Source organism: Martes martes, assembly GCF_963455335.1.
Source record: "Martes martes genome assembly, chromosome: 2".
Lineage (NCBI taxonomy): Eukaryota > Metazoa > Chordata > Mammalia > Carnivora > Mustelidae > Martes > Martes martes.
Window position 1 is genome coordinate 194,514,801 of NC_137889.1, and position 17,710 is coordinate 194,532,510.

General features: G+C 41.0%; 1 pseudogene across 1 annotated transcript; it reads right to left on the minus strand.

Annotated features, from left to right (window-relative positions):
* Positions 1 to 12,580: 12,580 nt before the first annotated feature.
* Positions 12,581 to 17,287, minus strand: LOC308338379 (annotated as a pseudogene). Its single transcript has 4 exons — positions 17,105 to 17,287; positions 15,774 to 15,918; positions 12,884 to 13,554; positions 12,581 to 12,727 (listed from the first exon to the last, which is right to left on the minus strand). The product of its transcript is annotated as an uncharacterized misc_RNA (transcript).
* Positions 17,288 to 17,710: the final 423 nt, after the last annotated feature.

Here is a 17,710-nt window from a genome sequence, read left to right on the forward strand (position 1 = left end):
CAAACCTCATTAGTTTTCATTTGTCTCTTGATTATAATGAGAAGACACTTCCTTTAGAAGGTTTGTTACGACTCTTGCAGAAATGAGCAACCCTTTAAGTGACCTTCAAACCCTACACTACTCATTAATGCTTAACCCATTATGCTGTAATTAGAATTTACTTGCGTAGCTTTCTGATAGTACACAACTTAGAGAGAGGGTTTTTACTCAGTGATTAGCATGCTGCTGGCATGAATGCATACTAACTGAATGAAAGTGGCCGGTGTGTTCGAGACAGCAGAAGTTAAAAAAAAAAAAGTAATTGTTAGTTATATAAGTTACTAATATCTAGCCCTACCAAAAGTAAAAAAGAACAGTTGCATGGTTTTTGAGAAATGAGGCTTTTCACAATACAAAATCAAGGTACAACAGGAGTAACAGAGGCTCGAATACAGATTTTATATTATTTGGTTTTCTGTGGTTGGTCATTTATATATTTCTATTTTTGAGTTAAATAAAACGTGTGTTAAAAGGATTTGATCATTCAAAAATGTAATCATTAAATATACACATTTAATAGAGATGATAATTTTTAACCCTGTTGCATAGTTTAACCTTTAATTATTATTTTTTAATAATAAGGATCTGGGGGCGTCTGGGTGGCTCAGTCATTAAGCGTCTGTCTTTGGCTCAGGTCATGATCCCAGGGCCCTGGTATCCAGCCCCACATCAGACTCCCTGCTCAGCAGGAAACCTGCTTCTTCCTCTCCCACTCCCCCTGCTTGTGTTCCCTCTCTCACTGTGTCTCTCTCTGTCAAATAAATAAATAAAATCTTAAAATAATAATAATAATAAGGATCTGTGAGACTTACTTTATTGTTTACCAAAAATAATCTTTTATTCAAAAAGTCAGGATACAAATACAAGCTAACTTGAGCAGGTTTAACCTCAGGCCATCTCTCTTATCCTTCTCTTGTAGACAATTGGCCACAGGAAGATTACAAATGCTTCAGAATCACGTGATGTTGGTAAACTCCAAAGGCAAAAACACACTGAGCCTTAGAAAATCTTATAAATGAGGATTCACTTGCTGATCAAAATAAAACATTAGGCAAAATGGCCACCTTAACTACCCTTTCATCCTTCTCCAGGAGCAATGAGTAGAGAACTTACAGAGTGATCGGGTCCTTGGTCTGAGCTTTCTTCCTCTGTAGCCCCATGCTAGGAAAATAAAAACCCAGATAAGGACCTTTTTTTTTTTTTTTAATACTTATCTTGACTAGTAGAATTTGGGTAGAATTGCCATCATACCACCATCATTCTCTAAAACACTGAAAATAAATGGGATGGGAATACCTGTGTGATCAAGTGTTCCCAAGGCAACAGTTACTTATTCCCTATGTGTGACTGTTAAACTTTTTCTTCTCCTTCTGTATCATACACTTATTTCTTTTGGGTCAAGTTTGAGGGTCTGTTTTATAAACAAGATTTCAGAATTAATTGTGAAAAGGTAAGTGACTTTTTTAAAAACTATTATTGTTAATAGACTATTTTTTAGAATAGCTTTGGGTTTACAAAGAAATTGAGCAGATAATACAGAAAGGTCTGATATAGCTCTTTTCCCCTGTACAGTTTTCCCTAGTTATTAACATCTTGGATCAGTGTGGAACATTTGTTAGAATTGATGAACCAATATTGATACACTAATATTAAATAAAATCCATAGTTTACATTAAGATTTCCTGTTTGTTCAGTAAAGTTCTATGGGTGTTGACAAATGCATAATGTCATGGGCCCACCATTACCTTATCACTTGGAATAGATTCAATCCCCTATAAACTCTTGAGCTCTACCAATCAATCCTGCCTCCCTTCCCCTGAACTTCTGACAACCACAGATTTTTTTACTGTCTCTGTAATTTTGCCTTTTCCAGAATGTCACAGTATTGTAATCTGTTATATAGCCTTTTCAGACTGGCTTCTTTGATTCAGCAATATGCATTCAAGGTTCTTCCCTGTCTTTTGATGACTTGATAGCTAATTTCTTTTTGTTGTTCAATATCATCCAGTAGTCTGAATACCCCACAGTTTGTTTATCCCTTCACCTTGGCTGTTTCTAATTTTTGCAATTATGATCAAAGTTGCTACTAACATTAATGCGTAGGGTTTTATGTGAACAGAAGTTTTTACCTCACAGGTAAATAAATACTTAGGAGTTCCATTGCTGGATTATATGGTAAGACTACTTTTGGTTTTGTAAGGAAATGCCAAAATGGCTGTATTGTTTTGCATTCCCACCAGCAGTGAGTAGAAATTACTATTGATCCACATCGTCACCGGCATTAGTGTTCTCAGTTTAGGGTACCGTGTGCTGTAGTTTCACAGATCTCAGTTTTCTCTAATGTCCTTGACCTATCTCCTCTTTTGTCTTGCTTTCTCCCCATTTATGAGACAGAAAGGCCAGGAAGGCTATAGTTAAGTATTTCTTTTCTTCTGGGTTAGATAAGTCTCTGGTAATGACTTTTTCCATAGTGAGTAAGACTTTGTGGTGGAGAGGATATTAGGTTTATTTGTAAATGGCTACCCCCAACCCCCTCCTTCTGCCCAAAGCTCAAGGAGATTTTTCTCTGCTCATTCTTCACCACCATAAGCTGGTAAGACTCCAAGCAGTCAAACTCAGGGAAACATGGAGCGGATTTAAGACTGAGCCTCCTGGAGTTTTTAAGTCTTAAATTCATCCACCCTTAGCCTCTAGCATTTCACCAGTTTTCATTTAACTCTTCCCACCAGTTTAAGGTCCCACAGGCTTCTACTCTCACTGGCTCTCATTCTATGTATTTGGAGCTGCAGTCTTCCCTGTGACCCCCTTTCACTTTCCATTTTTGTCATCGTTGCAAGGGACTATTTAAAGTTCACTATGTGCCATAGCTGAAACTAGGGACACCATTATTATGCCCTGATACATTGATGTAGCCTCACTTTTTAATATTCCATGAGCCTAAAAAAGTAAGTGACTACAATCTTCTCTCACTCAGGAAAAGTCCCTGGGAGTCTTATCACAAAAGAAAGACATGAACACTAACTTTTTAGTAGCATGTAATTGAGCATATGGGTACTTTGAAATGCCAGATAACTTAATGTTGGGAATTTTGAAATAATTTACAAAACTCAACATCTTCATGTAATCTTAGCAAAAGAAAATCTTAAATTCATATTTTGTCAATGTCAAATTTATTAGTTTATCGTTCATTGTCATTCCTATCAGATACAGTTTTGTTATCCAATTATTAGAGTTAGTTTTTTTATTTATTCATTTGAGAGAGAGACAGAGCATGAACAGGGGGAGTGGCAGAGGGAGCGGGAGAAGCCAACTACCCACTGGAGCCTGACCCAGGACAGATGCCAGCCAATCCCAGGATCCCGAGATCACGATTTAAGCCAAAGTCAGATGCTTAAACAACTGAGCCACCCAGGCGCCCCTAGAGTTAATCTTAAAGCTAAAAACAGGAGTTTGGGCCTATAAATTACATTGTTGATTCCAAATTAGACTTATCCAGTTATTTTAACAAATTCATGCATTAAAAAATAATAAACTATGTGTAAAATAGGCTATAATTTGTATTCTTTTACTACCTGTACCATCACACAATTAGTGTATCATTGCTGTATCTTTAAAAATGGCACTGATCATTTGGTAAAGACTTTTGAAAATCCTCACCACTTATTTTTTTGTGGGTCTATTTATTTTGTAGGGATTTCCTTCTCTTGAATTCAAGCAAGTATCAGCATGTGGGAAGATTGTGAAATCACATTTTTCTTTTATTATTTTGATTCCTTTCCTCCTCAGTGAGTCTAATCCTCAAAGACAATACCAATACATAGGTTTAAGTTCTTTTCATTTTAATCCTTCTCAAACTCTCCATTCCAAATCCTTGGCAAATTATAAAATATTTTGAAAAAATATTAATAGTATACTTATTTTGTAAGATTTTATTTATTTATTTGACAGAGAGAGACCCAGCAAGGGAGAGAACACAAGCAGGGGGAGTGGGAGAAGCAGGCTTCCTGCTGAGTGGGGAACCTGTTGGGGGGCTCGATCCCGGGACCCTGGGATCATGACCTGAGCTGAAGGCAGACGCTTAACAACTGAGCCACCCAGGTGACCCAGTATACTTATTTTGTAATAACTCAACCTTGTTACTGGTACCATGTTAACCTATAACTAGTTACTGGGCTCGCTCTTTATTCATCCATCTGTGACAGCAACAATGATTGGAAGAGGAAAAAGTAGAAATATACCTACTATGTGTCATGCAGTTTATGTATAGTTACCTGTGATCATCACATTTATCATTTGGAGGTAGGTCCTAGAACTGTATTCTGAGACTTTGTCAGCAGGTGAATACTGGAAGGATGATATTGTGATACTGGAATCCAGCTCTAAGAAGAAACTTCAGAGTAAAGAGAGAGAGAGAAGACAGAATAATTGTAAACCCTTCCAACAAGGTATATTCTTCATCTTTAAAATGATTTAGATTTGAATTAGATATCTTGATAAAAATAAGCAAGAATAATGACACAGCAGACAGGCAGAAGGTGCTAGGACCATGGAATGGAGAGAGCACGGTGTCATAGGTAATAGGTGTCTGTGTGTCAGGAGCCAGGAGCCGGAGCGTGGAAGAATCTGTGGTATTCTAAGGGTCAGGCAGGACAGCCTCCAGACAGGTTGGGAAAGTGCTAAGCCTGTGACAGAGGTGTTGCCACAAGCCTGTCGCTCAGGAGCAGGGCTAATCCGAGAACGACAGAAAAAAATGCAAGTCTAATTCCTATCTGAGAGGAGATAAGGGGCTCAGATGAAGATTCGGATATGTGAAAAAAAATGTGTGAGAAATCTGGGACACAAAGCAGGTTTGGGGTCATAAGAAAAAGTGCCTTACTTGTTAAACTGTTAAATCATAGCTAAATAACAATAATAATACCTAATGTTTCACAAGGGCTTATTGCTTCTCAGAATCTGCTAAGTACCATACATGGATTACCTCTTTTCATCCTCACAATATGTGGGAGGCCGTGCAGTAGCTTGAGAGAGAACCAAACCAGGCCCTGACTCGCGCCTCCTTGAAACCTAAGGGTTAAAGCAATCCTGTGGTTCATAAGGTGAGGTGCTTGAGAATGGGCCTGTGCCATGGGTCTCACGCTCTCCTACGCGACCACCCTCTGGGGCTTATCTGGAACAGGACTTGCAGGCCTAAAGCCGTGAATCAGTAACTTGACTTGCCGTCCCTGCAGGGGCCATAAACCGCACCTGATGCCCTTTGGCCCTTCTCTGTCTACTGATCTATAGGGAACTCATCTTTAAGCAGCCCTCTTGGCACCAGGATGTTTGCCCATGAGCCTTAAGAAACCTTCTAAGGGGAACCTGTAGAAACTATTTTAAGAATGTAATGGATCACTGCTTCCTTGTGATTGTCTCTGTATGATATATATATCAGAGCACTCTTCTGAATAAACTGGCATTGCTTGGACATCATCCACTTTGCCCCTCCTGTCCCCATCTCTTTGCATCTCATCTTCATTTCACCATCCTCTTACCCTCTTGACCCTGGTCGTGTTGTCGCACCGGCTGTGACAAGTGGCACCCGAACAGGGACCTGAGTATGATCAAGTGGAGTGCGCAGTTAGGTAAGGAGTTACCGCATTTTAGGTAAGAGGAGCCCGGTCTTTCAGGGCCACAACAGGAGTAAAAAAATTATGGGGCAGTAGCAGTCTATGGAACAGGTCTTCTTTATGACCGCTTTGCAGGCCCTTAGGAAGCAAAAGGGGTCCAAGATCTCTAAAAAGGCCTTGCAACAATTTTTTTGTATGGTTTCAGAATTGTGTCCTTGGTTTTCAAAGGAAGGAACAGTAAGTTTAGATGCATGGCAGAAGGTGGGACAAGAAATTAAAAATCAAATTAAAATACGTGGTCCCCACCGCCTGCCCTCCAGGTACCATGCAGGTTTGGGAAGATATTCGAGAGGCATTAGACCCTCAACACTCCTCTGAGATAATCTCGATAGCCTCCCAAGAACCTGCAGATGAGCTTGAAGTCCATGATATTACCTAAAGGGACAGAGGACACAAAGGATTTGATGGCTGATCTACCTTTGCCATCCACAGAGCTTATAGAACAGACTTTGAACTCTCGTCCTTCCTCAAGCCATTCAATTTGTATGTTTCCTATAGCAGGCTACCCGCAGTCTTTCCCTAATCATCTTCCAAAGGGGCCTCTGACTTTCTCTCTCTCTGTTCCTCCTAATAGATGTGGGGGCTTCTCCCTCACTCATTTCCCGTGTTAATGTCTATAACTGGAGCCAACTGGGGTTAGTCTAACTCAAGACAGAGATCATAAGGAATATTCCCAAGCAGCTGCCGAAACTCTCTTTGTTTCAGGGAAGTTTCCCTGTCTTCTCTGGCCCGACTTGGACTGCTTAACCCTCCCCCCCTTACTGGTGGGAAAGCATGGCGTCTGCTCCTCTGTTGGGGCTGATGAGCTCTAAAACCGGGAATCCTTTCTCTGCCTCCTGGCAGCACTTTGTTTCTTCTGTCTCCCCCTTCTCGTGTTTCTGCACCAACGTGCGTGCAGCCTGCATGACTAGCCTCTAAATCATGTACCACAGCTCCTTCCCTCTTCACTGTCAAAGAGCAAGAAGAGCACCCCCTGGACCTAACATCCCCCCACTCCAGATCTTCCCACCCGTGTCTCAAGTAAACATTCAAAGTGGAGTGGGCCCAGGTGGAACGTAAATCAGTATTTGAACTAAGTTTGTTGGTTTAATTAAGGTAGACATGTCTTTTAAGTTATCAACAGTAAACATGACACTTCAATCAAAGTTTCACTTTGGTCAAATAAGCTTGTGTTATTTGTTAAAATCTGTTAGCAAAGAGATGGGGACAGAAGGGGCAAAGTGAATGATGTCCAAGCAATGCCAGTTTATTCAGAAGAGTGCTCTGATATATATATATCATACAGAGACAATCACAAGGAAGAAGTGATCCATTACATTCTTAAAATAGTTTCCACCGGTTCCCCTTAGAAGGTTTCTTAAGGCTCTTGTGCAAACATCCTGACGCCAAGAGGGCTGCTTAAAGATGAGTTCCCTATAGATCAGTAGACAGAGAAGGGCCAAAGGGCATCAGGTGCGGAACAGCAAGTCAAGTTACTGATTCACGGCTTTAGGCCTGCAAGTCCTGTTCCAGATAAGCCCCAGAGGGTGGTTGCATAGGAGAGCGTGATAACCATAGCACAGGCCCATTCTCAAGCACCTCACCTTATGAACCACAGGATTGCTTTAACCCTTAGGTTTCAAGGAGGCGCGAGTCAGGGCCTGGTTTGGTTCTCTCTCAAGCTACTGCGAGGCCTCCCACAACAATAGCCTTATAAATTAGTACTACTATCCTCACTGTAAGATGCAAAAATTAAGCCCAATGAGTAGGTTATGTTGCACAAATTTATAGCCACTAGGTGGCTGACTTGGGTTTTGAACCTAAATCAATTAATCCAAGAACTCAATCGTAGACCCCTGTACCAAAGGACTGTAGCAGTTAAGTACACTTAATCTCCCTGTACCATCCCTAGCTTTGTCCCTCCACTTCTCACTTCCTCCTCATTCCCAGTGGGATTGGCCTCAGGGCATAGGAAGATGCCACGTGGAAACCAGAAAGACCTGAGATTTAGGGTGTCGTTATAGAACTTCTCTCAGATTCCTGTTGCTGATCTTTGCGATGATACAGAAATCCTTTTGGGGGGTCAGAAGAGATTGCTTCTTAGACTTCTCCCAGTTGCTTAGTCTAGTCCAGTAATTCTCAACCCTGGTGACACCTGGTGACATTTAAAATATTGAATTTCTGCATCATGTCTTTTATCTTGTTCCAATTCCCTATAGTTCTATCTCTGAAGAAATCACCCAGTTAGACCTGAGTCAGTTTTGAAAGGGGCGAGACATAGCATCAGAATCATTCTCACCTACCTACCTAAGTGCTTTCGCTTCCATGTGGAAAGCCTTGGGTATTTCCCATGTCTGAATTGCATCCCACCCCCCACCCCACCCTCTCAAGACCCTTTCTTAGATCCAACAAGACCAGGGGACTGGTACTCCAGGGGCAAGTCCTGAAGATCTGAAGCTACGGAAATAGCTTACACTCATGCAGTTCCGCAGCACCTGTGGGTTTCTGCTCTGATCTCCACTCTGTAGTCAGCCCACTTTCTATTACTTCAGCCACTTCTTAGGAAAAGATTCCATTTTGAATCTCAATCCATTCCCTACTTCCTCAATTTCTTGTAGGTTATAGTTTATATTCTTGAAAGGTCAGAGACAGGGGAGAAGGAAGAAAAATGGTGGTAGATTTGTAATGTTTATAAGAAGGTATTTCCCTCCCTACCTGTTATAAGTTGAATTGTGTCTCTCCAAAACAGATATTAAAATTCTAACCCTAGGACTTCAGAATGTGACATTAGGGTCATTACAGATGCAACTAGTCAAGATAATATCTTACTATAGTGAAGGGCAGTTCCTAATCCAATATGATAATGTCCTTCTAAGAAGACAATGGTAAAGATATGAGGTGAAGACAGAGGTAGAGATTGTAGTTATGGGCTGCAAGCCAAGGAACACCAATGCTTGATAGATGCCAACAGAAAGAAGGAAGAAGGAAGGAAAGATTCTGTCCACAGTCTTAAAGGAAGCATGGTCTTGATGACATCTTGATTTTGGACTCTGAGCCTCCAGAACTGGGAGAGAATAAATTTCTGCTGTTTTAATCCTCTCAGTTTATAGTCGTTGGCTATGGCAGCCCAAGGAAATTAACGTCCTGCCTTTGTTACTTGCAGGTAGAATATAGTTCTCTGCTCCGATAATCTTCAAATTGACCATGTAACTTGCTTTGTTCAATTGAATATGAACAGACATGACAATAGGCTATGTCTAAACAAAAGCTTGGGAAGTCTTTCTGTGTTTTGGTTGTCAGTCTTGCTCTAATCATCTACTATAAGAACACAATGTCCCAGATAATAATTCTTCCTTCACCTTCAGTCCCCCAATGAGAAGACAGGTAAAATTCAGCAGAGCCCAGCTAAGCCATGATTGAGTGGCAGTCCTCAAGTAGCATGATCAAGAAATTAATTTTTCGGGGCACCTGGGTGGCTCAGTGAGTTAAAGCCTCTGTCTTCGGCTCAGGTCGTGATCTCAGGGTCCTGGGATCGAGCTCTGCAGGCTCTCTGCTCAGCAGGGAGTGTGCTTCCCCCTCTCTCTCTGCCTGCCTCTCTGCCTACTTGTGATCTCTCTCTCTGTCAAATAAATAAATAAAATCTTAAAAAAAAGAAATTAATTTTCTCATTGTAAGTCACTGATGTTTTGTAATTGTCTTTTCTTTCCAAAAATGCCAACTAAAATAGGAGTCCTAAAAAATAAAGTTAAATTTTTCCAAATGAACTTAAAAGATTAAGTTTCCAAATGAATTTAAAAGATTAAATAAATAATGGTCACATCAACATAGGCCATAATGTATGTACTGTAGATTAAGGGAAGAACACTGCATTTTAGCAAAATATTGTAGAGGACACTAAAGTAATCTAAGATTTATGTGCTTTTGCACAGATTTAAGAAAGAAAACTTATTTCTATAGTACGTCAAAAGTTTCTTTTATCTAAGAATTATAAGGTATATGTACTTAGAAGTATGGAGCTATAAAATGTTATGAAAGTTCAGAGCTGATATTTTGATGATTTGGCAACAGCAAGTAATCCAATATTTAGAGCTAAGAATATGTGAATAAATATCAAGGTCAGATTAATACTAAAAAACATTTACCCAGGCAGTGACAGAGAGAATGATCTTTCAAGATTGTAATATTGTAATGTCAAAAAGAACCCCCCAAACCAAAAAAAAAAATCTGGACTTAGTAAGAAGGGATTTTATTTGAAAGAATTATTGCAAGGTGCAAGGGAGCCTTGGGTTGGGGGAGGGTCTATTACACTAGGGAGAACATTCTGACTATGAGATTAGCAAGCATTCTAAGAGTTAAGCAAAATAAATACTGTATGATCTGACTTATACGTGAATTGAAAGCAGAGAGAATGGTGGTTACCAGAGGGCTGGAAGTTAGGGGGCCATGGGGAGACATTGGTCAAAGGGTACAATCTTCCAGTTTATAAAATGAATAAATTCTGGGGATCTAACATACAAGATGGTGACTATAGTAACTAGAACTGTATTGTATATTTGAAATTTGCTAAAAGAGCAGATCTTCAGCGTTCCCACCACACACACACAAAAGAGGGGGAGGGTTGACTATATGAGGTGATATAAGTGTTCATTAGCTTGATTACAGTAATCATGTCACAGTGTACAATTAAATCATCACATTGCACACCTTAAATATACCCAAATTGTGTTTGTCAGTTATGCCTCATTAAAGCTGAGAATGGGGGTGGGAGGAGTTACACAAAAGGGATTTTCTTTCATACAAAGTCAGCAAGGCTAGAAAGATCCATGTATGGAATAGTTGGGTGAGAGGGTGGCATTGAGGTAAGAGCCAATGAGAGAATGTTTATCCTGAGGCCCGTCTATCTATTCTCATAATGGACTGTTAAGGGAGGGGTTGTTAATTGATTCAAGCTGAAGGTAAGAGAAAGTTCAGACTCCTAGGGGAAGGAGGAAATGGTTTTGTTTCATTTTTTTTAACTTGCTATTGCCAGTTTATTTCAAAGGATATTTTATTTTATTTTTAATTTTTTTTTTTTGGAAAGCTAGTATACTTTTTATTGTCTTTGTTCAACACTTTATGTCATAGAGATCTATGGGGGTTTTTTTGTTGTTTTTTTTTATTTTAATAAGCATATAATGTATTTTTATCCCCAGGGGTACAGGTCTGTGAATCGCCAGGTTTACACACTTCACAGCAATCACCATAGCACATACCCTCCCCAATGTCCATAACCCCACCCCCCTCTCCCGACCCCCCTCCCCCCAGCAACCCTCAGTTTGTTTTGTGAGATTAAGAATCACTTATGGTTTGTCTCCCTCCTGATCCCATCTTTTTTCATTTATTCTTCTCCTACCCCCCTAACCCCCCATGTTGTATCTCCACTTCCTCACATCAGGGAGATCATGTGATAGTTGTCTTTCTCTGACTGACTTATTTCACTAAGCATGATACCCTCTAGTTCCATCCACGTTGTTGCAAATGGCAAGAGTTCATTTCTTTTGATGGCTGCATAGTATTCCATTGTGTATATATACCACCTCTTCTTTATCCATTCATCTGTTGATGGACATCTAGGTTCTTTCCATAGTTTGGTTACTGTGGACATTGCTGCTATAAACATTTGGGTGCATGTGCCCCTTCGGATCACCACGTTTGTATCTTTAGGGTAAATACCCAGTAGTGCGATTGCTGGTTATCTCTATTTTCAACTTTTTGAGGAACCCCCATGCTGTTTTCCAGAGTGGTTGCACCAGCTTGCATTCCCACCAGCAGTGTAGGAGGGTTCCCCTCTCTCCACATCCTCGCCAGCATTTGTCATTTCCTGACTTGTTAATTTTAGCCATTCTGACTGGTGTGAGGTGGTATCTCATTGTGGTTTTGATTTGTATTTCCCTGATGCCGAGTGATGTGGAGCACTTTTTCATGTGTCTGTTGGCCACCTGGGAAGGATACAAATGAACAGCCAGATGAAGAGATATACAGGGTGAGTTCTGGAAGGGTCTTGAGCACAGGAGCTTCTGTCCCCATGGATTTGAGGTGTGCCCCCCTCAGCAGGTGAATGTGTTTACTACCATGAAGCTCTATGGCCCCCTACTTTGAGATTTTTCTGGAGGCTAAATCACTTAGCAGGGATCAATTATTAACTCAATTGCCTATCCTACTCTCCCTTCTAGAGGATGGGGGATGCGGCTGAAAGATCCAAGCTTCTAATCATGGCTTGGTCTTTCTGGTAAACAGCCCCCCATCCACGAACCATCCAGAACCCGGCCAGACTCACATCATTAGAAACAACATGCTCCAATCACCCGGGAAATTCCAATGGATTTAGTCGATGTATGTCAGATGCTTCCATCACTCAGGAAATGATAAAGGTTTTAAGAGCCCTATGCCAGGAACCAGGAGCAGAAACCAATATATATTTTCTATTATTTCATAATGGAAGGAGGGAATCTTAACCAAAGTTTAATTAACAAATATTTTGCTCCCCTTGATCAATGGGACACCATTTACATGGCAAAGAATAGGAAACTAGAATGTCTGTGTCTTGGCTTGTCTGTAAACAAAGGGCCATCCCTGAGTCTTAATCTGAGTCCTATGGGGAAGAAGTCCTCTTCTTATGAGAAAAAAAGATGACCTTTTTTTTTTATGATGGAAAAAGAAGTCTTTATTGATAAATAGGTTACAATGAAATAAATAGAGTGACAGTTTTTTGGGGAATAAAAACTCAGATAAGATTTCTGTGTCTCCACCCCAGCTCTAGCTTTCAGCCTCCGCCTTCCAACTGGCCAGTTTGGATGATGAGGCCTTGGTGGGCATGCTCGGCCTCCTCGGGCCCTTGGGGGCCTCTGTCTTCCTGGTCAGGGGTTCAGGTATCGTCTTAGACCCGCCACCCCTGGGAGAGCAGAGACCTTGGCTTTGGGATCCTCCTTGGCCACATGGGCAATGACCTCTTTAAGGATGTGGTTGTCCTTCTTTTTGGCTGGAGAAACTGCACCATTCTTGCCCTGAGGGACCATGGATTTTACACTCTGACTCCCAGCTTTTGTTTTCCTGGGGGCCTCACCACCTTGGCTCTTCCTTCTGTGTTTGACCTTTGACTTCCCACTGAGCCCAGTGGCACTGGGAAGGGCCCATGGGGCCTAGTCTGGCTGTTGGGATACCTTCCTGACCTCACTCACTCTTGCCTCTTGGTCTTTGGTCTGGCTGCCTTTCTTGGGGGCCTTCTCTTTGGCTGCACCTGGTTTGGGAGGAGCCATCCTCACCTCTGAAGGCTTCCTCGGTCCCCTTTTCACCTCAGCTGGGTTGGGAGGGTCCTTCTTTGCCTCTCTTGGTTTCTTAGGGACCTTCTCCTTGGCCTCACTGGGTTTCCTGGGGGCTGCCGTGGTGGATGTTTTCCTGGGCTAGACTTTCCTTTCATGCTTGGGAACCAAGCATGGGAATCAAGCTGTCAGTGGCGCCCCTGGCCTTGGAGTTGGTGGGCCTGATGACAGACCACGGTGCACGCCCGTGGCCAGGGCCTGCTTCAGCAGGTGCTTGAACTGGAGGCTGTCCGCCGTAGGGTACTTCTGCAGGATGTAACGCTTGATGGCGGCCACAGAGATGCCCCGGCGCTGCTCTCCCGCCTGCAGTGCCTCCAGGACCATGCGCAGCCCAGGGTGGTGGCCGCGAGGCCCTTGGATGGCGCTGCAACTCAGACCTGGCTCTTCAGACCCAGACAGCCCGGACGACCCCACTGTGGAGGGCAAGGGGGCTGAGGACGCTGAGGATGTTGAGATGTCACTGGAGGCAAAGCTCCCAGGAGCCGTTGCATGGGTAGACACGGATGCAGACACTGATGGTCAGACCCTTCCCAAGGGGTTTCTTTGCAGTAAGTCCTTTTCTGGGACACAAAATGGTGAAGGAATTCCTTCAACCTCCCTTCTTTTCCAGGAACGTGGTGTTCAGGTAAAGTTCAATATCATCAGCAATATCACAAAATTATAAATACACTGAGATAAGGAATGAAATGTTCAAGAGGTCACAGTGCCCTCCATGGTATACTGTATAACACAGGATAGTGAATGAAAACAGACCTGATAATGAGGCTGCCTGCCCTACTTGCTATGAACTGAGCTAACCAGGTAATTACTTTAACTAGTATCTCTTAACATAAAAGATTACAACATTTACTTCCCCTACTAAGTGGAAAAGGGTAATTATTATTAAAAATTTCTGTAAACTGAAAAACATCACACATGTTATTTTAATATGTGTAGGATGAACATTGGCTGTAGAGATACAAGGGGACAAGAAGAGCCCCGTGTTCTCTCTTTGCTAGTTTGTTAGAACACGTTGCTTCCTCTGCCTTATGCTTGCCTCCACATCTTGCTCAAATAGAAAAGAAATTAAATTTAACTTGCCAGAAATAGTAATTTTGAAATCTCTGCTGTCCAGTACTTATCAAAAGCCTGGTTAGGATAAGCAATATTTATGGAGAGTTGTTGAAGGGAGTGGGTTCTATCTGTTCCTCTGGATATTTAAGACGTTACCCTTGGATTAGGCCAGCCATCAAAGAGCTATGTACTTAAACTGAATTATTTTAGATTGGATGCTTTATGAGCTGTCTTACAAAAAATTGTCAAGTGTATGAGTTTGTGTCTTCCTGTGTAAAATTATAGAATCTTTCAATTACATAAGTCTTCATGTGCATCCTTCTGTAGGCTTCATGGTTTTGGTTTTTGTTTTTTTGTTTGTTTGTTTTTCTTTAAGTCTTACATGATTCCAGCAGTATGGGTAGGCATATTTCATCTTGGTTATTCTCGTTATTATTATTGCCAGGTGAACAGCTGGTTTAATTAATTGTCTCTTCTAGCAGGTGATTCCGTGATTATTTGCAAGTTCTTGCACTGATAGTTGAATTTTGGAGCCAACCTTTCATCTTAGAAGGTAGAACACTGGTGGTGGTTACCAAGCCGTCACCAGTGAGCACTCTCCTTGCCCTTTTATCAAACAAACAAGTTGGCACCAAATGTCATAAGCATTTCCCCCTCGTTTATATTTTAACTTAAAAAGACATGCATGGTCACTGCATTAAAAAAAAAAACAACATACAAACCAAAAACATTTTAATAGATGAGATGAAAACATCCTTTATACTTCCTAGAAACAGTCCCTTATTAATTAATTTTTATTCTTCTGTGATATATATTGTAGAAAAAGAAGGCACATGAATAAACAAATATGAAGTCTTTTATACTTTCAGTATTTAGGATCTTGTTTAAGTCTCACTATCCAAGAAGGTTTGAACAAGATTGTTGCAAGGTCAAAACAAAAAGAAAAGCTCACTGGTTAGTTATATAAATATCAGCTCTATGAGGGTAAACACTATATCTTTTCATTATTTGAATTTTTTTTTTATCCATGTAGTACATTTCTATATATATAGAAGTAGAAGGGCTACCTGGCTCGCTCAGTTGGTAAAGCAGGTGACTCTTGATCTCTGGGTTGTGAGTTCAAGCCCCATGTTGGGCATGGGGACTACTGAAAGAAAGGAAGGAAAGAAAGAAAGGAAGGAAGGAAGAAAGAAAGAGGGAAAGAATTTACTGTTGAAAACTTTGTACCACCTGACCAACTCCAGATTTTCCTGAGGTTTTGGATTAAGCTAGTTTTAAAGAAAAAGATTATTCATGAAACTTGTTAAAGACTATAAGGCAGATGCAGACGATTGCAGTGGGTACAGAGATTCGTGCAACGAGGGTTTGCAGTAGGGGAGAGAGCCCCCTTGCTATACAGCAAGGCAGGATGGGGATTTATAAGGTGCATACTATGTGGGAAGGGGTCAATGGATGGAAAATTACTAAGACGGTAGAATGCCATTCTTTGCTAAACTAACCGAACAAGAATCTTGCTGAAAGTAGCCAAAGTTACCAGGTGTTACCCTGGGGGATAGTCGGGGATGAGGAATTTGGTCAGATATTGAGGGTGATCAGATATTACTAAACTGATTTGGCAGGATTCCTGTCAAAACTAGACTCCACAAGCACTGAGATGAAGCTCAAGACCAGGTCTCACTGAGGGGCTCCGAGGAGCCTGAGGGAAGTTCGGTCCGGGAGAGCGGCTTCGTCACTCTGACAGGATAGGATCGTGCTACTCTCCAGTCACACAGAGCATCTGTGACGATTGACAAGGAAGCATTAATTTGCTTTTGAATTTCGGGCTTGGAGCCCAATAAAAACCAAAAATGATCAGAAAGTTTGAAGGCAGTCAATTCAGTTAATTTTCTGTTTTTTGTTTTTGGGGTTTTTTTAAGCTGTGTTGAGAGCAAATGAATCTAAGGCTTATTTTTTTTATGCAATTCAAGTAATTATTTAAAAATTAATCCAAGGAACAATTTCTTAGCATCAACTAAGTACTGGACATCATGTTGGTCACTGGACACACATAGTTTGGTGAGCAGTAGATGTTACCTTTAAGAAGCTCACACAGTAATAAAACACTATCAGAAAAGGTCATTTATCTTAACAGTAAAGTACAAAGGAAGTACAGAGAAGAAGAGTAAATGTCTTCACTCTCCTCATCCTTGATCAGTTACAGATAAAAGATTTTCATCAACAATGTCTAGTTTTTGAACCAAATCTGCTACAACTTGGTAGAGGAGAAGAGGGTTTTAATTATTTTTCTTGTTTTATGTTATTCCTTATGTTGAAGAGGAGATACAGGTTCAGAACAGAGTCACCTCTACTAAACACCACCTCAGCAAACCAAGGACTTGCTACCTAAGCTAATTGCATTTTCAACCTCCGACCTCCCCCCGCCCAGCCAGGAATGTAAAATTTTAACCAGTCAACCTGAAATTACCTTGTTAGCACTAGTGACGTTACCCGTTCCAGAGGCCCTCCATTCTGCTTAGGAAGGCAACCTTTCATGAGACAATACATTTTTTGCAACTAATTTCCTTTTTCTGCCCCCTTTCCACTGTTGAAAGTCTTTCCTTTTCTACAGTTTTCTATAGCTCATTGCTAGATGGGGTGTTGCTAGATTCATGAATTGCTGAATAAAGTCAATTTCATCATCAAATTTAATCAATTACATCTTTGCTTTTTAATACTCAGAAAAGTTTTTTCCCATTATTCACTGTGTTTCCTGCAGCCTTTTCTATTAACCTCAAAAGTTTATCCACAAGAAACTACTTCCTCCATAATCCTTATAGCGGGGACTGGTATTCTGTGCTGAACTTCAAATTAACTAGAAGAGACTGACATGTACTTCAATTCTATCTCCTTGAGAAGGAGATAGACCCAGTGCTTTCCCTAGTCACTCCTATTAGTGGAAAAAACCCTTTTTCAAAAAAGGATAGCCCTAAAACCCAAACACCCCACCTTCCCCCCGTTTAGAAATAGTACCACTATTGGAGATTCCCCACCTAAAACCCTTTTCCCCCACGGGTAAGTGTACTGCCCACAACCACCTGCCAGTTTGTCCTGCTCCAATAGACTGCGCCTTGATTTATGAACACTCATCCAGGAGGACAAACCTTGCACAGGGTTCAGTTCCCTTAATCCTGTGGTTATTCCTCTATTCCTCATTGCCTCCCAGCCTGTTAGAATAGGAGTTAATGTGGACGGAGTGCGAAGGAGAGCCTTCATAAAAAAGATGATCTTTGAGTGGCTTCAAAGGGCAGCTCAGATCTCTTAAAAGGGAAAGAAGGAAAGGGAGAAAGAGCATTTTAATGAGGGAGAAGAGCGGACCCAAGGTATTTGATGACTTAGTCCTTAATGATGTGTGTCTATTGAAATAAATTTTCTCCAAATATTCCTGAGTGACAAAAACTGGGGGAGAAACAATTCATAGAGTGTATTCTCCTTAATGTAAAATAAAATATTACATATTTCTTGGTATATGTATACGTGTCTTACTGTATGCATACATTACAAGCAAAGTTTTGCAAATTGATCTTCAAGGACCTCCAAAAAAGTTGTGAAATTGGGCCGTATCAAATAGTGACTTTG